This window comes from Coturnix japonica, unplaced genomic scaffold, assembly GCF_054131305.1.
Source record: "Coturnix japonica strain WE unplaced genomic scaffold, WE-NBRP24 Scf041, whole genome shotgun sequence".
Classification (NCBI taxonomy): domain Eukaryota; kingdom Metazoa; phylum Chordata; class Aves; order Galliformes; family Phasianidae; genus Coturnix; species Coturnix japonica.
This window is the reverse complement of record NW_028188944.1, coordinates 2415351-2442106: the sequence shown is the minus strand read 5'-3', so window position 1 is coordinate 2442106 and position 26756 is coordinate 2415351. Positions and strand designations below refer to the sequence as shown.

At 48.1% G+C, this 26756-nt stretch overlaps 1 long non-coding RNA gene and 1 pseudogene across 1 annotated transcript; both read right to left on the bottom strand.

The window, feature by feature from the left end:
• Positions 1-8265: 8265 nt before the first annotated feature.
• On the bottom strand, positions 8266-11846 carry LOC146752773 (uncharacterized). The gene is made up of 3 exons (XR_014940390.1): positions 11793-11846; positions 11288-11379; positions 8266-8516 (listed from the first exon to the last, which is right to left on the bottom strand). It is a non-coding gene; the product is annotated as an uncharacterized LOC146752773 (long non-coding RNA).
• Positions 11847-12022: 176 nt separating this feature from the next.
• Positions 12023-19739, bottom strand: LOC146752772 (C-Jun-amino-terminal kinase-interacting protein 3-like; annotated as a pseudogene).
• Positions 19740-26756: the final 7017 nt, after the last annotated feature.

Here is a 26756-nt window from a genome sequence, read left to right as displayed (position 1 = left end):
CTCGTCACTGCTTCCCATACCTACGTAAGACAACACATGATCTATGGCAACAGTGCTCCTTAAAGGCATTTCTGCAGCTGCAAATAGCACAGCTTGACAATGTCATGGTGCTGCATATAGTTAAAATTTCACTTTGAAACTGCACAGTTCAGTGCATGAAATCTAACCTGGTTTCTGTATAATCTGTAGCCTAAGACCAATATTTGAGGAAGAAAATAAGGGACTCCCCCTTTTGCCAACTTACATAGAAACCAACATGCTTAGAAACCAAAACATTTGAAAGCTGAGGCAAGCAACATAAACACAATGTCTGTTTGCATAGAGAATTCCCGAAGGATTAAGGATGTCACCTGTGTACTACATTAGCCCCTTTAATGTGTTAGAGGTGACATTTTTGTCCTTTCCAAGCTGCCCCAGAAGTAAAATCTACAAAGCCCATGAGAACAAGAGCGTTCATTGCTTGGTTGAGGCTGGCACTGTGGGCAAGCAATAATAAAATACAGAACTGGACTCAGCTGTGAGTCTTTTTATTCAAATGCTACACTAGAGGATGTTGCACGTTGTTTTATAGTCTCAACCTGTTAGGAAACAGCTGGTGAACGTTAGCACAGGAATTTCCTCTGTATTACACAGAAAAGGTTCTGGTTCTGATGCTAACCTCAGAAACCTGTATTCATAAACATGCTCCAGCTCCCATACCTATGCTGACATTCCTCATCTCCTGCGTGACCTGGACTTCCATGTTCCGGCTGTTCCGCTTTTCTCGTGTCCTCTTGTTGCTCTTGGTTGTGCCATTGTATTCGCTGATGGGTTGGATGCTCTCATTCAGGGGTGTGACAGCAGCAGAGGGCACAGATGATGTGGGAGTGTTGGACTTGGTTCCAGTGGTGCTCAGTGTGGTAGCTGCTGAGGACTGCCCAGATTCAGACATTTCATCCTGGGGACATTATGGCAATTCCAGGGTAGGGAAAGAATAAAAAGGGAAAAGCAGAGCTATATATTTCAGTTAATCTCCGGTTTGTTGGTATATGGCTGCCTTAAAGCATTAAGCAAAATGAGCCTTGCTCACTGCACTGACTAAATGCCCAGCGTTCACTGGAGACACGTGGCACTGCAACCAGAATGCAGCAGTGAGTTCCCATGCTGAACTCAGAAAGCAAATCCTACCTGTGAAAAGATTGACATCCTTCTTCTCTTACTATGAAGAGTTATCTTCACAAGCCACATCTTTATGCGACCTCTTCATCATGCACCTCAAGGAAGAAGGTCTTTTCATAAGTGAAAAGCACCTCCAATTGCCACTGACTACAGCAGAAGCTGAAGGGCTTTGGCACTCGCAGTAAGCCAGGACAGCATTTCCCAAGACTGGAAGGTAACACGGACATTGCTTGGGAAAGATGTGAGCTCTTAGAGGATCCAGAAGCTGCCATTACAGTAAGCCACTGACATAACAAGAATGAGAATCCCCTGCGTTGAGAGAACAGCAGCGTATTTCTTACACCAAGCTGCAGAAGCAAAGCAGATAACAAACTGATGGTCCGATTTTGCTAGTGGGGGAAGCCCTATGTCCCCGCATGATGTTACACAGAAGCTTGCCAAGCATGGGTCTGGCTTGACAGCACAGAAGAAACAGGTGTGGTCTCCCCAAATTGATAAGGCAAGACCCAGAAACTCAAAAATAAGAAGCTGACAAATTAACGAAGGCAACAGACTTCCATTGTGAAATGTGCATGAGTGAGTCTCAGCTTTACAGACATTACAGCCCCATTTCTTGTATTAACACCTCTTGAAAAACATGGGAGACTTGTAAGGCTTTGTGAGGATTTTACACTGCAGCCCTTGTTTGTCAATTAAAGCAGCGCTGCTTCAAAGTCAGCCAATTAATGTCTTGACCGATGCAGTAATCATCCCCAGTACCAAATGAGATCTCTCCTTTCTTTACGGCAGCCCACTCTAATTGCTGCCAGCAGGGAGATGGCAAAATGAATTTGGAGAGTTCTATGTGCTGATGACTTGCAATTGGGTGCAGTGACGCTCAGCAGCCGCACACCCAGACTCAGCTATAATTGTTACTGCTTGCCTCTCCCCTCCTGTGCAACTGCTGCAGAGGCTCAGACTGCTCAGCAGCTGCTTCAGGCCTCCCATCCTCGGAGCTGTGATGCTGGTTCACTAATTTCTAAGTCTTGCTCTACTGTTCTAACATTAACTGCACAACATAACAAAGCAATTCAAAATGGGATGAGAGAAATACTGAAATATATTAACCCTTTGCAGCCTTTTTTTTTTTTTTTTTTTAATCTGGAATCTTATTAACACCTTCCCTTAATTAGACCGGCCACTATGCTTATCTTAAAACACCCTGCAGTGCATTGCATGGCACAAGTCAAAAGGTTCTATATTACATCTGTGCATTTATATAGAAAGGTTTATTTTTAATATTTGACCATTCAGAAAAATTGATGTCTTGTTTGGTTTCTGCACATTCAGTCCAAGCAGCCCCCACGCTCCCACATGGAAGTTCCAATGGCTTCCCTGCACATTTGCTGATTTTACAAGCAAAACTGAGATGGAAACACTTCACTGTGGCTACATGTGGAAACCACACTTCTCACCTCCACTCCAGATTCCTGTTTTGTGAGTTACTTTTCTAATAGTTTAGTTCATTTTTTGGGAACGTGATCCAATAAACCTTTTAACACTTCAGCTGCAATTTACCTGCTGTGCTTTCTGTCATACAGAGGGACAACAAAGAGTTCCAAGCATAAAGTGCAATCATAAAACCTCTTCCCCCACCCAAAAAAACACTTCTGTTGGATGAACAGATTCAGAGCTCCTTCTTGTACCCACAACCTTTAAGCATAACTGAAGTCTGTGAGAATTTCAGCCCTGCAAAAGGGATGTGCAGATGTCAATTCTTGGACTTGGGATCTAGATGTCATTTAGAAGTTCTACAGCATCTATAGAGTGATACTTGTATTGAGAATACAAGCTTCCTGCTTGTTGACATTATCCTTCTCTCACCCAGAACACATCAGGGAGTTATTACAAATGTAATTACACTCTATGATTATACAATTGTAGTTTGTAGTCATCTAGAGAGTGTCCTTTATTAAGACTACCAACCTGCCCTGGAGAAATTCCTCTCAAATGTTAACACTACCAAGGCACTTTTCTTCGCAGTCCAGAACATCTATTAAACTTCGCTGGTATCTTCCTTCTACTGTCCTTCTGATTGTTCCACTATTACTGTTCCAGATATTTTACCGACTGTACAGCTCTCCTCTGCAGTCCAGGAGGCACACTGCATTGCCCAGAGCTCACCCAAAGAAAACTCCACAGCCACCACTTACCTACAGCCATACCTGTCAACCTCCTAAACATCAAATGTGCAGTAGTGACCTCCAAAATGCATTGCAAAGGCTCAACATTCATAGCAGTCATATGTCACCATGAGTAGTCACACTTGTATGGTTATAACACTGAAAGCATAGTACATAAAAACAAAAACGTTAAGGACTTTCATCTCCAAATCATTATGTAAAATAAATGTGCAACTGAATATAAAAAGAAAATAACAAAGGACAGCAACTTAAACAGAAAATAGTCATAATAAGTACACAAGTACAATTAAAACATAACTAATGTATGGCCCCGTAAGAAGGAAAACTAGCCAGAAAAGCCAAGATACACATATTAGGAAAATAAAGTCAGTTACGTGTCTGCAGTCGATGTCAGTGAAATATCAGAGCAGATGAAGAAAAAGCAAGAAGTGCACGATCACCACTGCTGAGATTTCAGCCATGCAGAAGAGCTGAAAAACAGCATTTTTAGTCAGAGTGCACACAAGTAGCTCGCAGGAGGAAAATTTTCCATTCCAAACTGCAAATCCAGAGTCAGATAATCAGTCCTTTTAATTATTCATATGTTTCTTCAACAGCCTTAGGAAATCCTCCCTAACACCCCAGCTATCCAAGTCTTCCATAGCCCGAGCTCTATCTGCACACTATCAGCTGACCTCCTTATTGTGTTTCCCACTTCTGAATTTTCCTAGCAAGCATCAACACAAGCCCCAGACCCACCCATCAAATACATGTAGAGCAGCACGGTACTATTTCTGCATGTTTTCTTTTTACCAGAAATGGACTTTTTGCCTGACATCACCAATAATAAATGACAAAGTCATCAAGTCAGTAACTCTCCATTACTTGAGCTTGGAAACCAAAGCTTACAATCTATGTGGATTCCCGCTGTATTCTCCTGCAATGCAGATCCTGAATTACTGCTGAGTTCCCCTCAGCTCTCACTGAAAACCTCTCAGAAGCCCCGCAATGATATCTCTGAAAGAATCATGCCTTCAGTAGTCTGGAAGGTGGATCTCACCTCAACTTTGTTCCAGCTCCTCTAAAGGCTTACACCTGCCACACATGCCTGACCAACAGAGAGCTCAAGAGCACACCCATACCACAGTGTGCAGTGCTGTTCAGAGATCCAAAGGAATAAATTTTTTCCAGAAGTACAAATACGCTCTCTGTACATTTTGGCTGCCGTGTGATTGTGTGCAGCAATGTGCTGGCACACGTCAGACTATCTGAAGCTACACCTTCACATCCACATCCCACTGCACTGTGGTTTTGCTATTCCCTAACTGCAGTAAAGCTCTCCAGAAATTAGTGTAGGATCTGATTAGTGCCTTTTAAGACACCTTTAAAGCAGACCAGAAGCTCTGCAGGGAGGACACACTGCAAGCCATGCTGGGTGGATGCATCACTGGCTGTCAGGGCTGACACCAGGCACCTGGGAAACATCGTTTAAGAATCTGGTAGGATTCTGAGTAAAGACTGAGAAGTTTGCAGGCACAGAATGTGGGAAAGATGGCTCATCATGAGCGGCCTCAGCTGTTAATAAATGCACAGATCTGTCAACTAAGAGCACAATCTCTGGGTCTTTGAACTCAGACCAGTCTCCAAATGGCACAGCACCTGAAGCAAAAGGCACAACGATCCAGCTGCTCTGGTGTGGCTGCCATGCTGTGAGGCTTTTGGCAAGCCCCAGTGCAGAAGGCAGTGCACTGAATGTGACAGGCGTACTGGATATACACAGCACAAGACTAGAGCTGCAGACCAGATGTGTGAGGAAGTGAAGAGCTTTAAAAGCACAGTGCAGGACTTGGGCAGTCAGATGTTTAGTACCCCTTTTAGCTGAAAATAGGAAGGCCAGAAGAGTGGTAAGACAAAAAGAACAACTGCTGAAGAGCAAGAGTAACTCTACTTCTAGCCCCATCTGAGGAGCAAAAGCTTTGCTCTTAGAGAGGGAAAGAGAGGAGGCAGGTTCCATCATTTCCTCTCACAAATAAGCTAAAAAAGGTAAGGATTTTATCTTCACTATATTTCTAACTGTCCTCACATATACTCTTTTCAACTTAGGGCCAGCCAAGAGATTAACACTGAGACAAGGGGGTAACAAGCATGAGGAGCCTTATAAATCCATCCCACACTGTACACCAGATCTGCGATGGGACATCCTCCCACCTCATCACAGCCACCACAAGAGTAAACTCACAGCAGGAAGAGGCTGCAAAGGGTTATGGACACAGGTTAACCTCCACCTTAATGAAAACATGGATGCTATTGACAGTGGCAGAGTGGGAAACCCTTGCTCTGTGATGGTCTGTAAAACCTTGTAGCTGGAGTTGGACTGCAGCTGCCCGAGGCCACTCAGGTGCCAGTGGTCCAGTGTTGGGACGATCTTGGCCCCTATCTGCCCACGTACCATGCCATCCGCGAGGGGGAAGACATTCAGAGAGTTAGGATGCTCCTTCCTGCTAAACAGAGAAACAGAGAGAGAGGGAAAGCCAATCTGTTAGCTGTTTACGAGCTTCATACACAAAAGAAACAGCACACTAGCTCATGCAAAATGTTAGTCATTAGAAACTGAACTGCACTCCTTGCCCCAGCTTAGCAGTTGTGTGGATTCCCAAACCCACAGCTCCATGGTGCTGTTTGTTCAGACCCAGAGTGTCTACAGGTAGAGCCAACCATCTGCCTAGAAAGTCAAAGGGGGTCAAGTGACCAGGACAGGCACAACTGACATCAGCACCCCCATGCAGTGTTTGAAGGAAAAGCAAAAGTGCAAAGAAACCGAGCAAATTCAAACCAATGTGTCCTTTGAGAAATGGGTGCACCGTGGGAAAACGCCACAGCAGACAATCCCACAACAAAATGGGCATCATTGAACGAAGAAAGAGGCTGAAGTGAGTCACCTACACGCCACTTCTGCACATTCCACCCCAAACCTGGTTTGCACCAACAGCAGAAATCAGTGGGTTTTGGATCACTTCTAATACTAAGCAAGAGAAGTAATACTTGCATTCTGTGATTCCTCCTCCATATCCAACTACAGTCTTCTCAAAATTCAGAATTTATACAAACTTATAAATAAATGCATCACTCATAAAGCCAGATGTCTGTATTACTTTTTCTTTATCACTCTCCTTTCTGGCAAGTGCAGGTGACTAGCAAGCTGTGGATTTGATTCTCAATATGGAAGCTGGCACAGATTTGGGGACCAAGTTCCAGTGGGAGAAAATGTAGAGCAAGCAGTGGAGGTGGAAACTCAAAAAAGAAAGTAGCTTGTCAGCATGAACACTCCAGAAACAGGGCAGCAGTCAACACCTCCTTGCAAGACACCGATCTGCTTCCCTGCTCCATCAGGCTCCATGCCAGCCCAGTACAGCACTGCTCCTGGACACAGCAATCATTTCACCAAGACTCAGCTCAGCTACCACCATCACACAGTGGGACCGGCAGCCTCCAGCAGTCCCTTCAACCCAACCTGTTCTGTGATCCTGTGATCTGTGACCACGGGTGAAAAACAACTGCAGCTGCATCTGAGGCTGCCCCAGGACTGACTCAAACACACTGACATGGCAGGGGCAGAAAAGAGTTCATTTACAAAGTGAAAGCAAAATGTCTAACGGAAGAGACCAATGCTCAGCCTTTCCATTCTGAGTACTGTCCAGCTGACACGGCGCACTGCACCGCTGTGCCAGCATGGCTCCTGCTTGGAATGGCTGCTTTCTGTGCCCCATCAAGGAAAAACTGCAGGAAAGATAACTTCAGTTTAACAGTCCTGATGTTGGTGTTACCAGTCCCCAGAGTAGTTCAGAATATCCTCAGGGTTGCTATAAATTTTCAGTGCTGACTACAGCCCTTTGGAGTGACTTTCATACACCCACGTCCTTCTGGTCCAGGGGGACTCTGAGCACTTGGTTAGTTCCACCTCATGTTGTGAGGAAAACAGCAAAAGCCTCTATAAGGGCTTGCAGTAGCCAAAACCTGGATCAGAATGCTCCTCCTGTAAGACCTTAAAGCTTAGAAAATGTAACAGAACTACTAGGTTTGCCATCATTGCAAGGTGGCAACAGCCCTCTTTGTAGGCTGAGGGTGCGGAACTCACTGCCTCAGCCAAAGTCAGATGTGCATTCTGACAGTTACTGGTGACATGCATTTCCTGCCCTGCTTAGAAAAGAGGTGTATTTTGTGCTTGTCACTGTTTGATCTAAAAATCCACCTGCGTCCGTGACAGGGGGCCATGGGCCCCGGAGGGGCCCTAGGCCGAAAGGAAAAAGTTAATTAGGAAAAGAAAACAGCGGCAACGATCTAAGGAGGCACACTTATTTACTAAATGCTATATCGAAATACCGGATAACACAATATAATACAATATAATTGAAAATTGAAAATTGAGCTAACAAATCAAGCAAAATAGGAGAGAGAATGAGTCCCGTAACCGAGAGGCCTACTGTGAATCTAGGCGAACGGCTGAAGGCTCCCACACACTCCCCTGAACGCCAGAACTCGAAAGACGTCAGTCTGTTCTGCGACCGAGTTAATATAGAGTCCAGGTCCCGTGACCCATCGTGTTGTTCTCTGGGAGATGTAGTCTTCTTCTGTAAGTTGCAGATTCAGTAAAATTATTCATGCTTTATATGATGTTATGATGTGGAATACTGATAGCAAAATTACAAAATTATTAAACCATGACAGTGCTCATATAGGAAGTGCTCAAGAAACGTGTAGATGCGGTAGGCAGGGCATGGTTTAGAAGGGAAATATTGGTGGTAGGTGGACACTTGGATCATTGGGGATCTTTTCCAACCTTGGTGATTTGATGATTCTAATTTAAAGGAGAAAAGACAACTTTTTAAAGTAATCTGGAAGGTGAAGTTAAAATATCCAATCACACAGGGATGATCCCGGTTTGGAATCCAGCCTCTGCCCCTTCTGCTTTGGGTGCATGAGCTCCTTCCTGATGTAGCAGCTTGCTGGCTCCCTCTGCACCAGCCAAGGGAAGTGTGCCATGTGAGTGAATCTAATGCAGATGTCAGTACACAAAGAGGGCAAATAGGCCAGCACAGAACCTTTCAGCATCACACCACGACCACCCAACAGCAACCTCCAGAACTATGATTAACAAATAGCAGTAGGATTTACCTTTTCCTCCATGACTGGCGATGACTGCAGCGACAAACGTAACAGCCAAAACAGAGCAGCAATTGCACAAAAAGCAAGACAAAAAAAAAAAAAAACAACAAAAAAACACAACAACAACTATTAGAGAATGAAGACCATGCAAACATGCAGCCCTATCAGAGACAGCGAATGCATGCACTTTTATTCATACTACTTGGAGGTGTGCACTGTACCCATTCCCCTCCTCAGATGGCAGCAGACACACACACCCCCCAGCAGTTCTTGCACCATCTTCTCTCAAGTGACAAGGAAGCACCCTTGGTGCATTTACAGCCTTATGCAAATATGTATTTACACAGTCTACCATATAAAACACACCCAAGCACATCCACAGGTGAAGGTAACCAAATGCACTCACAAACATGTAGGAAGACATTGAGATATTACACCCATATCCCCCCCAAAACACATCAGTGTACCAACTCACAAGTGCTGGTGTTCACCCACACGCAGCTGTGCAGACACAGGACCACACAACCCTCAAAGGCACAAACATACACAAATACAGCACACATGAACAGCCCAAAGTTTGAAATGAAGGAAAACGACCCACTTCCCAGCTGCTGTTCCTACAGATTCAGATGGAGGCCTGGCAAGGGCTGTGACAGACACAGAGAGCTGCTCTTTCTTCCCATTCTTCCAGGAACTAGCAACACGTTACATGGAATAGCATCCCTCCAACATAGAGACAATCCTCAGTGCAAGGTTTGTCCTTCATACTAGAGAACGGGGTGTGGGGGGGCAACCAGCCTAACACACTCCAACCATTACAGCTGTGATCAGGATTGGTTTGGGGCAGAGGAAAACAGAAACAACCTATTGAAGGAGCTGTCAGGAACACACACTCTCACAATCCTAACAACCTACTGGTTCTTTTCACCCCATATCTTCTCTTTCCATACCCATCATGCCTGCCTCCATTCACCTACAGAGGCCACCATCCAGCTTCTGCTCTTCTTTCCTTGTATAGATTTCTATATTTTTCCACTGGTCTGCTAGAAAAGCATTACCTTCAGATGGGAAAGGGTTACACTGTATTCTGTAATCAGTTTTATTTTTCTAAGCCACTCTCTGACATGACACCAATTTACTGCTCTGCAGACAACACAGCACTGAGAACTTACTATATGGAAAGAACTCAGCCAGATCAGAATGTTCCTATTCCAGTTCCTTTTAGATCCGCTACAGATTTGTGCTGTCCTTCAGAGTTTGTGCAGGAGAAAGCTTAGATAAGTCTCTCTGCCTCTGGAGTTTAGGGTATAACTGCTTCAAACTGCTATATTGCTGCCCCTGAAACACTGCTGGATATTCTCCATGGCAGGAGAGCTGAGCTGCTCTCTGCAGAACAAAAGAAACAGGACCACACACTGACGCTTGGCTTCCTGCAATGCTGCACCCTGCCAGCTCAGCAATTCCCAGCTCCCCCTGTTCCCAGCTGAGACATGGAGATGGCAACAAGACAGGAACGCACACATCAGCACAGCTGTTCTTCCTACAAACATTCATACCTTTCAGGTAGGTGGGAGAGGTGAGTTGGACTGAACAAAGACCTAATCCACCCTGTTTCTCCTTCACCATGGGTGTGCCTAAGAGCTTGTACAGAGACATCTGACAGCAGAGGCACACAGCCCAGCAGAAGTCTCAAACATGGATGTTCTGCAGTTACAGAGCCCATTTTCCTTCAGCATCCTCCCTTCCTTCTAACACAATGTTATGTTACCAACAGCTGTGAACAAAACTCCCGTTCCCCCCAGCAGCCCTGTGTGCACACCAGTAAGGCACCAGTACAGAACCAGAGGCTGACCCCCAAACCTTCCCCTCACAGCACGATGCTCGGGCAGGAGGCCAAGCACTGGCTGGGGAAGGAACATCACGTCTGCAAGGAATCGGGGAGCAGTTTGTGTCTCTCTTGCTCTCTCCTCTGCTGTTTTACAATACACAACCAAAACCTTGATGATCTGAATTCCTTCCCAGGCACTCCAACCCAGCAAAAGGAAGCCACAGCTTCCAGAGAGCTTATATTGTTTATTTCAAGACCTGACACTTCCTTCCACTTTCTTTATCCCAAACCTAATGGACACACTAGTATTTAAATGTTACGGATCTAAACAGAAGGTACTAAAATAACCTTATGTTTAGAAAATAGGAAGAATATTTCTTCTTTTCTTCATTTGAAATTATCTTTTTATATGTGGTTTTAATATAGTGGTTTTATATACTGCACTTCATTTCCTGCTACTGCCATTCCTTTAAACAGAGGCTGGCTCTGATCACTTTGGGGAAAAAAACAAAGCACTTTCATGGGCATAAGTAGATCTATTGAGTGACTGACTCAGATAAATCTTCCCTTAAGAAACTGGGGAAGAAGTTACATAAAGGCTAATGCGTTTAACTACTCCAGTTTCGCTGGCTATCACACATGCACACAGACACACACAAATGAACACTCTCTTCCATCCCCATCCATTTTATGGATCAGTCTTTTACATGATACCTGAGAACACAAACGTTGCTTTCCAGAAGACGTCCATCTGCAGCAGCACAATGAAGTCTAAGCTTTGTAACAGAACACAAAAAATCTTCTCTGTCAAACCTTAGAGAACTTATCCACAACTCACCCTCAACCCATTACAAAAAGCTTCAGGTACAATCCATGCCCACAGGGAAAGATCCTTTGGTTTCTTTCTCTTGCAAATATGCACTCAATTGATAAGTTCCTGGATGGCAAACATTATATGGAGAGGTTATGGCCCTACCTTCTCCCAGGTACACTGCCCTCAGTTTGATTATTTCCCACAACCTGCTGCATCTTGGATCGTTCGATGTGTTCCACATAGGTCTGGATCATCTGAGAAGAGGAAAAAATACGTGAGGCAAACAGAATAAAACAAAAGACTCCATTGGACTCCATGATCATTATGGGTCCCTTCCAACTTGGGATATTCTGTGATTTCTGTTTTTTGAATATTGTTTTCCAGCATTTACTTCCAATTACTTAAAATTTCTTTTAAAAAGTGCTATCTGCTGTTCAGACAGAACCTCCCGTGTTCCGGTTTGCACCCTCTGATTCTTGTTCTGGCACTGGGCACCACTGAAAAGAGCATGGCTTCATCCTCCTTGCACCCTCCCTTCAGATAATGTTGATGCTCTCAAGTTTCTGAAGCTCTAGTCACTGTCAGGATGAAAAACCCAATTCTCTGATGTGGTTTTATGGGTAAGCTAAGAGTTTGTTTATTTGGAAGGAATCAGGCAACAGCTTACCTCTGTGTGACGCTGATGTAAAGCATTATACTCTTTCCTCATTTCTGATTCACGCTCCTCCAGTCGTGAAACTGCCAAGAAAAGATTCCACCCATCAGCTAACATACAGATCTAGACATGGTCCATGCAAGAGAAGCAATGAAACCTGCACTACACTAGTGTGGATATGTCGCACCCTGTAGATTGCTCTGATTTTTATACCAAAGAAAGGGACAGCCACAGATTTCAGGCTTTCCACAAACTACATTAAAACAAACAAGAAAAAACAGCACATGAAGAATATCTGCAAGTATATGCTCATGGAAAGCAAACTACATAATCGTATCTGGTGCACAACTTTGCTTACTCTGATCTGCATAGTTTTTGGTCTTCAGCTCCAACTGTCGAGTCTGAAATTCAAGGTGTTCCACTTGGATTTGTAGCTCTTTCTTCTCCTGTTCCAGTGCATCTTCAAACTCTATGAACTTCTGTACAGGGAAAAACCAGAAAGGGAGCAAGGATGAGGAACAGACCTAAATGTATTTGACTTTTCCTCTTATCTCCTCCTATACTATGTGTGCGTATATATACATATATATATGTATACACACAAAAAAAGCAAGAGATAAGAATTTCTATGTGCTTTAAGTTAAAACAGCATTTACTCAAGCTAGAAATACTTATCTTCTAAAATAAAGTAAAAGATGTACTTTGTGTATCATTAAGATATAATCTGCTGGCCAATGCAAGTTATGTAAACCAACACGGTTCCATCATCTTCAACAACACCTTTATCATGCTAGGCTGAATTTGGATTCCTGTTAGTTTTATGTCAGAAAAGCCAAATTCTGTGTCTACGGTCACGCATTTAGAAGTGCCTACGTCAGAAATCTCCTTCAGACATCAAAAAGTTCCCACTATTAATGATGTTGCATCTAAATTTTGCAGGAAACATACAAGCCTTGTGGAAAACCAACCCACAACCGTCACACCTCACAGTCTCCTTTGCAATCCACTTCCCACATCTCAGACCAGAGGTTTTTTCAGGCACACATCAGAGAAGGGGTAGAGAGTTACATGGTAAAAACCAGAGAACTTTGACAGGTGATTCTATAAGGATGGCACATTCAGCTCCAGAGCTGCTAAGAAAAACTTGAGTCTTACTTTTTCAGTTCTGTAAGTTGAGTTATGCCTCAATTGGTGCAGAATGGAAGCAGTGAGTGATGAGACCTCACAGCAAGAAAATCCCGGCCAGTCTTCTCTGGGCATCAGTAAAAAAGAAAAAGTTCTAACCAAGACAGCCACACTGAGCAACAGGCCTAAAGAAGCCATTTCACTTGGTTTGGACTGGTTGGAGCTATGCTAAGAAAAGCAGTATTTCCCTCTGCCCCCTCTCAGGGTTTGCTGGAAGCACTCCATGCTAATGCTCTGTTGACAAACTTCCAATTACAGCCCAGCGCTAAATCCCTCTCCCTTCTCACTTGCTTGGCTTTCACTCTTGTGCAGCTCTCCTGGCACAAGGTGCCCATCTCTTCCCAGCTCCCCACCCAGGTGTGTGCCACCCAGCCAGGCAGGAATTGTGCTTGGAGTAGCAATAAACTTTAACTGACTCTAAGGAAAACATTCACAGAACTCTCAACAGTAAAACAGGAAGCAAAAGAAAGCAGGAGACCAATTTTATTCCCACTATGTAGGTCAACTTTAATAGGATTCCTGGATTTGCTACCGTTGCTTTGGTTTAGTTTAGTGAAACCGATTGGAAGATTAAACATTCCACACTAAGGCTCTTCTTAGTCCTGTCTGTCTTGCAGCCTCAAAGTACTCAAACAAACTGCTAACTAGCAATGAGCCGACCACGTGGAGAAGAAACAGAGACAGCAGCATTAAAAATTAATGCCACTCTAAGTGTTCTCAGGGAAGAAGAGCATCTCAGGTGAGTGCACTGCAGCAATATCCTGCTCCATCTCCTACGGAGATCGAACACCAGCTCTGGGCACAGGGACCCAACGGCTCCTCACTCTGTCTGGCTCCAAAACGCTTCTTGGCTGTTCCTCCATCAGAATCTCCCAGCCAGTGTCTCCCCCTGCATCAGAAAGTCAAGACAAGCAAATAAAGTGGGTGCCGTGGGAGTGGCCACCCAGCAAGCATGGGGACATGGAGGCACTGTTCTCTAAGGAACTGAGAGAGACCTGAAATCCAGCTGCCCTGGTCCTTATGGGTGACTTCAACATTGCAGATGTTAACTGACAGTAACACACAGCTATCTATTTTCCACACATATGTTTACAAACTGCACCAGAACAGAAGGAAGGGATGCCATGGAGCCTGGACAGGCTCAAGAAGTGAGGTCTCAGGAACGGGTAATTCAAATGATGTTGAAGGGAAAATCTTCCTTTCTTTTCTACCCCACTACAATGAAATCAATGGGTGAACTGGAAGAACAAAGAGCCCACTCCCACTTGTCCTGGGAGAGCAAAGCCGAGCACAGCATTACTATTTTTTCCAATCCCTTCATACTTGCTTTCAAAGGATAATTTTCCAGCAGTTATAGGAGCCAGATATATTTTAAACAGTTAGTAATGATGGAACATGACGCTGCTGTACACATACAAATTAGTCTTGCTGGAGCCTCTCCCTGGATTTCAAGCAGGATTGCTGGTCTCTAACATCTCAGGATAAGGTTACAACCAGCACCATGGTTCACACGCTCATCGTTAAATGGAAAACAACGAGCACAAAATCATCTTAAGTGAAAGAACGAGTATTCCTCTGCAAAGCAGCGGTACACTGGAGATGGCTGAGCTTCCTGCATTACTGGCTTTCAGAGGAAGAAAATGACTAAAAATAGTAGCATGCGGTCAGAAACCATCATATCATATTAACAATAAATCAGGCAGAGTGAGCTAGATGTGCATATATGCAGAAATCTTATTATAAGGTCTTAATCTGGGCTGGCTGGCAGCACGTATTACATGCTGACGGGAACAGCAGCAGCTCAGCCGTCACCTTACCTTGCGGCTGGGCAGAGAGCAGCGCTGGGATGTACTGCCCAGGAGAACAGGGAGGATGCACAGCTGGATGCACAGCTGGATACACAGCTGGACACACAGCTGGATGCACAGCTGGATGCACAGCTGGATGCACAGCTGGACGCACAGCTGACTGTGAGGAGGGGGCTGTCTGCAGGGCAGGAAGGACTCACACCGCATTCCACTCCCCACCTGCAGGAAGGCTGTCAGCCAGGGAGCCAATGCAGGCTGTGCAGCCTCCAACTCACAATTTGGGGCAGTAATTAACTGGCAATTCGGGAAGTTACGTTGACAGTATTCTGTCTTAGGAGGCCAAGACAAAGAAATAGGGCAGAACCCACTGGTGGCAGGACGCAGTACTGCCTGGTGGGCAGATGCTTTGAGCTACACCCCACGCTCAAATCTTTGCTATCCTCCCCAAAGAGAAACACTCCTCTGAAGGAACACCTCCACCTGCACAGGAGCACACAGCCTCAGTGAAATAACATCCCCGTGACAACTGCAGCCCTTAAGGGCTTTTGCTTCTCTTGCTAATTTCAAGGATTCACAAGCACATCTTTTATGTGTTAGCTACTTTATAGTTGTAGATTGGTCTTCAAATGCTTCTGTGAAATCAAATGCTGTTATTTTGGCATATATCAATAAAACCATCTCCTGGATCCCTATTCCAAGGGATCTGAGCCTTTTTTAGAAGAATGAGATGCTCTGCCCTTTAAATGCTCTCCATGAAGCAGGCCTGGTGCTATGGCAGAGCCAGGGCAGGCAGATGGGCTCTTCCCAGCCCTGACACAGCTCTGCCCCCGCACACCATGGATCACTGTAGAGGAGCACAAAGGGAGCACGGGCAGCTAACAGAGCTCTTCAAGGCAGCCTTGTGGTAAGTGGGGCTGACAGGGCAGGAGGTGCTACTCAAGTGCAGCAGATGAGACCGGACTGGGAGATGCCACTCATGAAGAGAATCAAAACATCACACAGGAGGAACGAAGCGATGCTGATGGTCAGAGAGGAGCTGGGACTGGGCAAGGGCATGCAAACATCGTGACTGCAATGAGAAGACTTGAGAGAAGGGAGCTGAGCACAAAGCAAAGATGAGCCCCAGATCAGCTGCAACACAGTGTGAGGAGACAGACAGACGTGCTGCCATCTCCAGCCAACAGGATGTCACACAGGTGAACACGCAGGGTGATCACACCAGATAAATCCTACCATTGTCATTTTGAACAGTGCAACACTCCAATTCATGCTAAAGCCTTCCAGGAAAGCCACCTGCTATTGCAGCCCCACATGCCCAGGGATCAAACCAGGCACAGCCAAGTGTCACCCAAACCAGCTGCACACAGATCCCTCCATGGGGCACTCCAACCTGACCCTCCTCCAGCAGGCAGCGAGCAGAGCTCGGCTCGTGCCACCAACACAGTGCAGACCAAAGGCAGGACTGGTTTCTATTAATACTTCAAAGGCACAGATATCTCATGGAGGCAGAAGTTACTTGGAGTAAAAGTCAATGCTGGCACAAGAACAAACCAGTAAAAACAGGCTGCAAGTTAAAAAAAAAAAAGAAAGTGGAATTCAGGAGGAGGTCACTTTTAGAAGAGCAGACACAAGAGGTTTAAGTAATGGCTTTAAGACAAAGCCTGATACATTTATGAAGCAGCTTCTGTAATGCAACTGCCTGCAGTGCTGAGGAATGGGCTGCTGAGTCAGCAGGTCCCTCCCAGTTCTGTGCTCCTACAAGTGGGTGCCATCCTAACACCCGCTACAGAGCAGGAAGAAAATTCCTATGCAAGGTCCTATGCATAAGATGCAGATGTCACTAAATAGTGGGAGCTGCTGGCTCCCTGGGGTGTAGGGAGGCCTTGCAGTGAGAGCTTGACGAGTTAGTGGGATGTGCATTAGGCTCCACATGAGGATTAACAAGGGAAGTGCTGTACTCTGCACTGGGACAGGGCAGCCCCAGCTCTGTGCAATGACAGGAGCGGCACAACAGAGGTGCTATAAAGGAAGGGAAGAAGATCGCTCACCTGGAGCAGAAGATCTTGGATTCACATGGGAAAGCTGCACCAAGGGGGGATCTCCAGAAAGAGACCCTTGCCAGCAGCAGTCAGCCCTTAAATGGGCTCTAGGAGAGGTGCAGCCATTACCCTGCGCTCACACAATGCAAAGCAGGTGGAAGAACACGGCAATACTGAAAAGCTGACGCTGTTCCACAGCTTCAGTGGTTTGGAGGTCAAGGAAAAGAAATGTGACATTCTGAGCCCTGCAATCACAGACTGACTGCACTGCTTCATTTCAAGGGACTTCTGACTTCAGTGCTCTTGTCCGGGTGCTTCTGCTGCCCTATTTTAGAGCAAGTGGAAAATATTGAGTCACTCTGCAGTCAAAGTGTCCAGAAAAGCTTCGCTTTTGGCTGAGAGTATTTTGAAAGATACTGAATGCAACCATCCTGGGGAAATGAGTGGCAGAACATGGAGACAGAAACCTCTGCTTCAGAGGAAGGGAAATGAAGGCTGTGCAAGCTGCCCCAATGGAGCAGGACATGGCTGGGTGCATGCTTATGTAAAACAAGATCTGGTGGTTCTGCAGTAGCGGAAACAGGAGGATACGACAAAACTTTTATGCCAGAGAATAACATCCACTGCTGGTTTCAGTTCACTTAACATCAATAAACTAACGATGTAATCAGACGCCCATGACATGGTATTGCAATACAGGAACAAATTACTTTGTGATCACCGACTCCCAGCTCCCCAGCATTGCTGCAGCTGTTGAAATGATCATTGATACACGCAAAGAACTCAACAGCAAGGGACTGAACATCGCTCCTGGAGGTGGAACCCCCACTGAAGGTGGGGCTGGAAGCTGCAGACCCAGGACAGGCAAAGCACACAGCGCCGAGTGCTGCTCAGGGACGGAGATGGGCTTCCCCTGCTACAGAAGTGCAAGGCGTGCTCAGGTGGGGGGTGCATTTCTCTGCTTACAATGAGCTGATGAACAGCAGAATTCTCTGTAGCATAAGAGATTTTCACTTCCATAACACGTAATCCACTGCACAGGAAGAGGCACACAGGAAACTGCTGCAAATAATGGTGTGCTTTGGTCACACACAAAGGGAATGACAGCTGTATCTCACACACGTGAGCTGATAGCAGAGGCTACACAGGGGGCAAAACCCATTTGTTCTCATAGAAGCACATTATCTATTCCTTTCTGCTAACAAGGCCCTATGCAGATACTTTTTTGCCCATTCAGCTCAGATGCGCCTGAGGATGACAGAGTGCTTTTACATCTGCCAACAGCACCGTGCTGTGGGTCCGAGCGTCCCTGCAGGACGTAAATGTTGTCACCACATCTGCTTCCAGGAGCAGGCACAGCAGGAAGCAGCACCCCCTGTACCTGGTAAACTGAGAGCAGAAAGATACGAGTCCAAAGATGCAGGATCCATCCATGGGGCTGTTCCACCCCACGCCCCGAGCCACACTCCTCCCCAGCAGCAGCACATTTCCAAGTATTTAATTCTCAGAAGCTACAAAATACCGGCTTGTGGAATGAAGTCCCACACTTGGAATTGCTTTTCAATCCCTCCCTGCCTTCATATGAATTTGAAAAGATCAGCTGTAAGTTTTATTAACACATACTTAAAACTTAAGGCTACAACCCAAATTGCCCAGCATTAGTACAGGACGATAAATGTCCTGGGCTCACGTCCTCGCCATCCAGCACCCAGAGCACCTCCATTGAAATACTGCACGGCGCTTTACTCTGGAGTCATGAAGGAATTTCATTTACCACATCTAAGCAAATCAAAACCTGACTCTGAGCAAGACTCCTGGGACGGAAAAAACCCTCTACTCTCCCAGTGTTAAAACACAGCCAATACAGACGCATACATTCCTTTCCCAGCAGCTTTGCAAAGACACGCTGATGACACGGCAGCATTACACTTCTAGCGGTACCAATGTGTCCGGCACGTCGCAGACCGGCCCTGCTGGAGGCCGGAGCCGCCCGGCTGCGCCTATGGCCAGAAAGATGCCGGTGGTGTCGGCGGACTCGAGCGCTCAGTGTGGAGCAGCGCGCTCAGCTCGGCTCCTTTGTCCCCGCCTGAGGCGCTGTGCCCCGATGCCGCCCGCTCCCAGCACCTGCCGCAGCCCCGGGGATCCGGGACCCGCAGCGCCCGGGGAAAGGCCGCTGAGATCAGACAGGGAACCATCTCCAGGGCAGGGGAAGTACAGGGAAGACATCAACCATCTGAGGGCCGCGTTGAAACCCGAAACCGGCAGGAATCCTCCAGTCATCCCCGTGCAGCCGGTGTTCGAGCTCGGGGCAGCGCAGCAACGCGGAGCCATTCCCAGCTATTCCCAGCCATTCCCAGCTATTCCCAGCCATTCCCAGCCATTCCCCTTCCCCTCCGCACGGGCTGCGCGGAGCGGGAGTGCGGCCTGCGATGCGGGTACCGCCGCAGCACATCACATCACATCGTATCAAATGGTATCATATCACATCATCACATCATCACATCGCATCGCATCATATCATCGCATCACATCGCATCGCATCCCCGGCCCTTGGCGCCGCGCACAAGATGGATGCCGGGCCCCGTTGGCGCTGGGCTGCTCTCACTCACCTCCTCGGCCTGTTTGCGCAGCACCTTCTCCCACTCGTACTGTGTGAGCAGCTGCTCGTTGTCCTCCTGCAGCAGCTCCAGCTCCACCTCATGCTCCTGGTTATCGGTCAGCACCGAGTCCAGGTTCTCCAGCACCGTCACCACCAGCGGCATCAGCTCCTTCACCACCTCCTCGTTGTAGCAGTGGATGAGCCGCTCGAACTCGCGGTAGATGCTGTTGGCCAGGCCCTACAACCGCTCCGACATCACCGACCCCGAGCAATAGTCGTCGCCCGGGTACCCCCCCACGCCGCCATCATCCAGCTGGATCTCCAGCATCGTGCCGGCCCCACAGCGATGCGCTGCGCCCCGCGTCGATCCGCTCCATTCCGTTCCGATCCGCTCCGTTCCAATCTGCTGCTGCCGAGACCCGCCGCGCTCCGCCCGCCAACGGGACCCAATGAGCCGCGCGGCGCCGCCCCGACACCGAGACGCGGCGCTGAGCGGACAAAGCTGCGGCCGGGCGGGGCGGGGCGGAGCTGCGGCATCCCCGTGTGCGCCGCGCGGGCCGTGCTGCCGCCGTGTGCGTGTATGGAGCCGTCAAGGGGCGGGGGGGGGGGAGTCACAGAACGATGCGGGGCCGGAACGAGCCGAGCTGGAGAGCGGCAGTGGAACACCGGGAACACACAACATAACACAACACAACAACACAACACAACAACACAACACAACAACACAACACAGCCCGACCCCCGGTCCCGCACGCACCACCCGATCCCGGCGGCGGGGAGCCGAGTCCCGTGAGCTCCGGCAGCGCGGGCCGATATAGGAGCGATATTTCTGGATGGGAGGAGTCAGGAGCTATAAGCTCATTTTGCAGCTCAATTAGTGATGCCCCAAATGCCGTCAGACCTGAACGTCTCTGCCCAGAGCCTGTGAAAACCAGGGCACTCCTGTGCGCCTGCATGTAACAGTAGTTTCAATGTAGGTAATGATCCTTCAAGGTGAAGTGCCTGCGGGTTCTGCAGCAAAAAGGTTTGATGGCCCCATTGAGGCGGGGATGGATCCAGAGAGAAAAACAGGGAAAACTGGCTGCCTGCCGTCCCCTTGGTCACCCCCATAGGACCCCACTGAGCTCCAGGCCCTTCTCAGCTCCATTGCTCCTCTCTGGACACTCTCCAGGGTCTCAGAGTCCCTAATGCTCCGAAAAAACAATAAAGGAAGTTGTCCAAGGAGAGGTGAAAAGAACCTCATCGCTTATTCACTGCAGGGAAACATCTTCAGTTTGGGGGGTAAACGGAAGAGAAACGGCTGCATAAAATGACAGCTTACAGACAGGAGGAGGCTGTCAGGTGTCACGGTGTTATTAAAGGCCACAAGAGCACGAAGGGAAGGAGTGCAAGAGTGGGATTAGGGCAGGGGAGCTCCTGAGGGCTGCCAGCAGATCTGCAGCCTGCGTTCGATCTGTGTGAAACCCACATGGCACAGTTTGACTTCAGCACATTGGCACATCCTGAGCACAATGGAGTTATTGGTGCGAGGGCAGTGCCTGTGGGGTCCCAGCTATTCCGTGCTGTGTAACAGCAGCAGAAAACAGCTGCAGAGAAACCTCAGAGTGCTCTCTGAGATCTCAGCTGCAGCTTATCTTGGGCTGTGGAGTCTGAGCACAGGGACAGCAGAAATCCATCTCCTGTCCTGCACTGAGCTGGGCCCAGCAGGGCAGACAAACCAGGGCCTGATCTTTGGGAAGGCTCCTGACGTGGATGTGAGTTAGAGCTCAAAGATGAGTGTGATTCCACAATCATTATTGTCATCCTACAGACTCCACGTTACACAAAGCGGAAGGCACTTAAACCTGCCCTAAAAGCATCATTGCAGTGGGAATATCACATCTCACCCGTGATTCACGGCCTTAAGCCCTGCAAACACTCCATTCTATGTGATGTCATTATACCTACCTATATTGCTAGCATGCTGTAGATTCGGTGCACGACGACTTTAAAAAGACACATTTAAGGCTTGTCTCACAGAAAGGAAGAAGTGACCATGAAATATTATTATTTCATCTGAGATGTACTTAGTTATGGAATGGAGCACTGATGAATCACGAGGCAGCTCTGCTCCGAGCATCGTGCAGAGGAGCTCATGGGCTTCTCTGGGACTGCAAACCTCCCTCTGAGGAATCTTAACTGCAAGAAACCTGGCCTGAAGGTTTGGTCCCCATTCCCAGTGTTGTGACAAGAGTCACCTCAGTTCTGTTACTTTACTTCAGATAACCCCACTGGGTGACCCTTGTGTTGGTCTCTTACAATTGGATCTAGGAGGTACTGGCTGCCTGTGTTTATGATGAAAGAGCAGCAGTGATGTGGGTCTGTGTGAGGTCACAGTCATTGCTGGGTTGGGAGGGTTTGGCCCCCAGCTGTCAAGCAGAGCTGGTGCTCTGGTGAGCGTGCTGCACACAGACACTGAGCTGTGAGCATTCCTTGTTGGAGATCATCCTTTGGGAGCCCATTGCAGGCACCGCTGCGGCGTGTGTGTGAGCTGGGCACAGCCTGGACTGAGCAGGCCAATAAGGTGAGCTGGGTTTGGTGCTGGGCGGCTGCTGGAAGGAGTCTGAGCAGAACAGCTGGGCTGGGGAGGAGCTCCCAGCTCAATGGAGGCCCTTCCGAGTGGCTGTTTCCAGGGGAAATTGATTCCTTGTGAGATTCTGTCACACGTTTTGGTGAGGATGATGAACTGCCATTACTGCCCTGTGTGATGCTGCAGTGCAATGGAAAGCACAGCAGTGATAACGGGGTATCAAAGTCCTGGGCTGCAGCAGGTGAGGATAAGCCCGAGTGCAGCAGCTGTGGGCACAGAAAGGAAGGAAAAAACTGCTGACCATTGGAAGGGCTCAGGCAGGCAGTGATCTCCAGTCAGACACCCTCACCTGCACTGCCAACCCTTCAGTGATGTCTGGGAGGGGTTTGCATGTGCCTGAGCTGCCCTGGGTTGGCCCTGCCATCCCACCAGGTGCTCAATCTCTGCTTCAAGCCATGACTGAGCATCGCTGCTACAGCCCTGCAGAACTGCTGCTGGTCCCCAGCCTTTGTTTTAGACATTAGAAGGGAAGGAGAGCACAGACTTCATGGAGTGCAACTTGTGCTTTATTGACCCCCGGATCCAGCACATTTTTAACAGAACCCCCTGAAGTCCTGGTGAGATCCAGGTGCTGAGCTGGGCCGTGGGCTGTGCAGTGACATCACAAGCACAGTGAGCTCACAAGCGCTGCCTGGGGCCGCGGCTGCCACCAGTGAGTGCCAGAGCCGTGAGTGCTGTGCAGAGTGTGGACACGCTGTGTCAGCCCTCGTCCCGGCTGGCAGTGACGGTGGTGGTGGCTGCTGGTGCTACCTGCTCTCACTGACGGTGTTGCCCAGCCATTGCACTGGTGTGTTAGCTGGAAGGGAGGAGAACTGCAGCTGTGCCCGGGTAAGCCAGAACTGGAGGTTTCTCAAATGTGTGAGTGGTAGCACTGCATCCACTGTAGCTGCAGCAAGGGTAGATGATGGAGTCCTTCTCATGGCAGGGACACAAAATGTGTGCTGCAAGGTATATAACTGCTGGTGGGATGGAGAACAGCACTTGCTGGGGAAGTCATGGCACTTAGACACACATTGGTTCCAGAGCTGGCACAGTTCTTGCAACCAGCTGCTTCCAAGGCACTGCCCTCCTCGAGAGCCCAAACTGCATCAAAAGAAAGCTGGGAAAATGCTTATTCCTCATGATTCTTCCCTTGTAGGCACTTCCTGTAGGGTTCCGGTCCAAGAGGACTCTTTGGGGATCCAAGCAGTTCGAGCACAACCGTCTCTTTGCAAGAGCAGGGAATTCCTCTGGAGATAACCCAGACGGGCTCTAAGAATTTCACCATGTCTCAGCAAGGAGGCGACTGCTACTTCTACTTCTACTCCACCTGCACTAAGGTACGGTTGACTTTCTTCTGCCTGGGTTTTCTTCCATTTCCTCATGTTGAAGAGAAAGGGGTGGAGCAGGGGAGACCTGCTGGTGATGTTAGGCTCATAGTGCTGCTAACAGCCTGGGCTAATGGCATGGACACGTTTCAGGCTGTGCTCTTATTTTCCTGTGGTTTCCTTGTGCTTGCAGGGAGACAGCTGCCCCTTCCGCCACTGTGAAGCAGCTCTGGGGAGTGAACGAGTCTGCAGACTGTGGATGGAGGGCGGCTGCTCGAGAAGTAACTGCAAGTTCCGTCACATGAGGATTGATGTGAGTGTTTGCCTAAAGATGTGCTCTCCAGCTTAGTCTACAACACCACTTTTCATGGCTGTGGTTGGGCTGAATGCACTTCTGCAGGCTGGATATGTTTGCTGTGAAAATCTTACTGGTTTCTGTTTCTAGAGGGGACTGGGAGGAGGTAAAGAAGGCAGAGAATTCAGTGCCTTAGGTATATCACAGTGGGAGATGTTTGCATTAGGAGCCAAAAGCATTTTCTCCCCAGATGCAAAAAGCTCGCATTGCTCAGCCTCCTAAAGCTGCTGGAGTTGGGTGGTAGGAGAGAGTGGCACTCCCCTCCTGCCAGCAGGGCTCGGTTGTGCCCTATCAGGCCTTCTCCATCCTGGATTTCTCCAGAGCAATTCGTTCTGGCTGCTTGGAGTAGTGAAAGGAGGGGCAGGAAATGAGGGTACAGAGCTAAGGCTCCACACAATGGTTTCTGATGGCTGTTGGAGCACGGCATCTCCCTGCAGACCTGATGTGCCTGTTTCCATGGCCCTTCCTTTCCTTCTCTCTGCAGAAGCAGCGCAGTTTGATTCCCTGCTTCTGGGAGAACCAGCCCGGAGGCTGCCAGAAACCACACTGCGCCTTTCGTCACCTGAAGGAACGTGGTGGGAACAGACCGACTGCACTGCTGAGCCACAGTGAGTGTCCGATGGCGTGAAGCATGAAAGGCTCAATTCTGAATGTCAGTTCTGAGCGGGTGCAGGATGCATGTCACCATTCATTGGGGAGGCAGGGGAGAGTCGTGATAGTGAAATATCCATCTGTGCTTTGGCTGTCAGAGCAGCGCTGGGCTTTTTCTGGAGTGAGGAAGATGCACTGCAGGTCTGTGCTGACTGCACAGCATTTGGGCAGCGGAAGGCAAATGTAACAAACAGTGCTTGAAAATGTGAAGCTTGTGGTTGACTGTGCTCAAACCTGCCTCCAAAGAGACGCTCATCAATCATTCCTTGTTTCCTTTCTGCCAGAAGTTGACACCAGTGGCCTTCCTCCAAAGAGCGGCCTTGCAGCAAGTCTGGGGAACCAGACAGAGGTTGACAAGGCAACAGAGAGAGGTACAGATACTCAACAGGCTCCTGGGTTTGATGCACTGTTTTTCTACAGAGATCTGACTGTTCTTTCCTGGGACTCTTCTCTGCAGTTGACATCCCAGCTTCCTCCCATGGCCTGGCTGGACGGAAACGCAAACAGTTGGAGGAGGAGAAGGGAAAAGCGGGGGAATTGCCCTGCAAGAAAAGAGTTAAAGGTGAGCACGAGGAACTCGTTATGGTGCCTCAGAAAAGCAGTGCTGTCATTTTGCATTGCTCTCTGTCAGACTTTTCCTTGCCCTGGATTATTACTGAGTGCAGCTATTGGGTTTCTTTGTTCCTTTGTATGCATTGTTGGTACACAGAGATGACTGTGTTCAAAACATGGCTGAGAATCCCGGACAGGGCAATGTAATTCCACTGGCCAAATGTATTTAACTTTGTGGAAGGGTGGTGGGACTGATAAGAGAACTTGATCTCTCTTGAGGCACAGCAAGAAAGTACCAGCTCTCTCTTCCTTTTACTTTAGGTGGGCGCAGGGTCTCTGTGAGGCCCATTGATTGGAAAAACACCTTCCCCCCAATGCGGAGACAGAAACGGAAAGCAGCAGAAATTCATCCATCTGCTGCTGAGGACGCAGATGAGCCCCCAGCTAAAAAACTACCAATGGTAAGAGCAGTGGCAAAAGCAGAAGTGGATATGGAAGGTTTATATTAACCTTGAAGAAAAGACAGAAATTCCAAGTGTTCTACAGCTCTTCCGTTTCCCTTGAAGGCAGCAGATGTCTCACAAGGTACTTGTGGAAACTCTGACCTGTGCTTCATACTCTGTCTTGTTTCTTCCTAGGAGACTCTTGCTTCAGTCCCGCCCGTGCTCAGCGTCGAAGTCATAAAGCTTCCAAGCAGGTGATGACCACAACTTGTTCTTCCCTAATGCCCTTTTTCCATCAGACTTAAGTTCTTTCACACTGGGGGAAAATGGGGTGTTTGAGATGTGTCATGGCGTAATGCAACAAAGGAAGAGGTCATCTGAGATCATTGAAACTGCTTTGTCAAAACCTCTGCTGAGTTCATGGGGAAAAGTACCTCAGCCAGCAAGCAGGATTTTGCAGAGGATGATTTCTTGACATGTTTACAGCCAAAGCAGTGAGGGTGGCAATGTGTTTCTGCTACAAAGCTCGGCCCCTGATTGCCAGACTCAAACTGCTCTACTTGAACAGATGAAAAAGGCACCTGCTGGTTTCCTTAACTCCAAAGGCAGCCGCAGGTTAATTGAATCACCATCCCTATGTGGGTGTGAGGGGTGGGAGGGTCAACTACAGACCTCAGAGCTGAAAGCACATCTCAGAAATGTCACGTAGATTGTTCTCTTCCTTCCCACAAGTCTGGAGCTGCTCCCAGGAAGCCACGCAGACCCCATGGCACAGCCAGAGGAATCCAACACTACATCATGTTCCTCACAAGCGGCAGAAAAGTAGCAGCTGAGCTGCACAGGGGCGGGGGAAGCAGCCATCACTGAAGACAACAACCTTGAGGAGCTTATGATGGAGCTCATGGAAGAACTGGAAGGAGAAACTGATGTGATGATGAGGATGTGGATGAGCTCCTTCTGGACCTGTCCGACATGACGGCGTAACAGCATCGCCTGATTGGATAGTTTAAAACAACAACAATTAAAACCAACCCTGTTCCTTTCCAGCCTGTGGGTATTTCTGTGGGTATTTCTGAGACTCTGCACAGAGTCTTAAAGCCGAGTCAAAGCAGTGACAATCAGCACTGACTGCATCCTGTTCTGATTTCCTTGTGGCTCTGAGTTCAGGTCCTGCACCCGCCGCCAGCTCTGGGTGCTGCTTCAGCATCGAGGGCACAAAGCTCCTCTGTGGGCACAGAACGGCGTCCATCCAGGGCTGAAACTTCCTCCTTCCTTCACCCTCAGCAAAACTCTGCCTTGGGCCCAATGGGAGCTCTGCTGTTCTGATTCCTTGGGCAACCCTTTGAGAAGGCAGTAACAGTGGGCTCAATAACTGAGGCTGAAGCACAGCACTCAGGGCAGGGGCTCA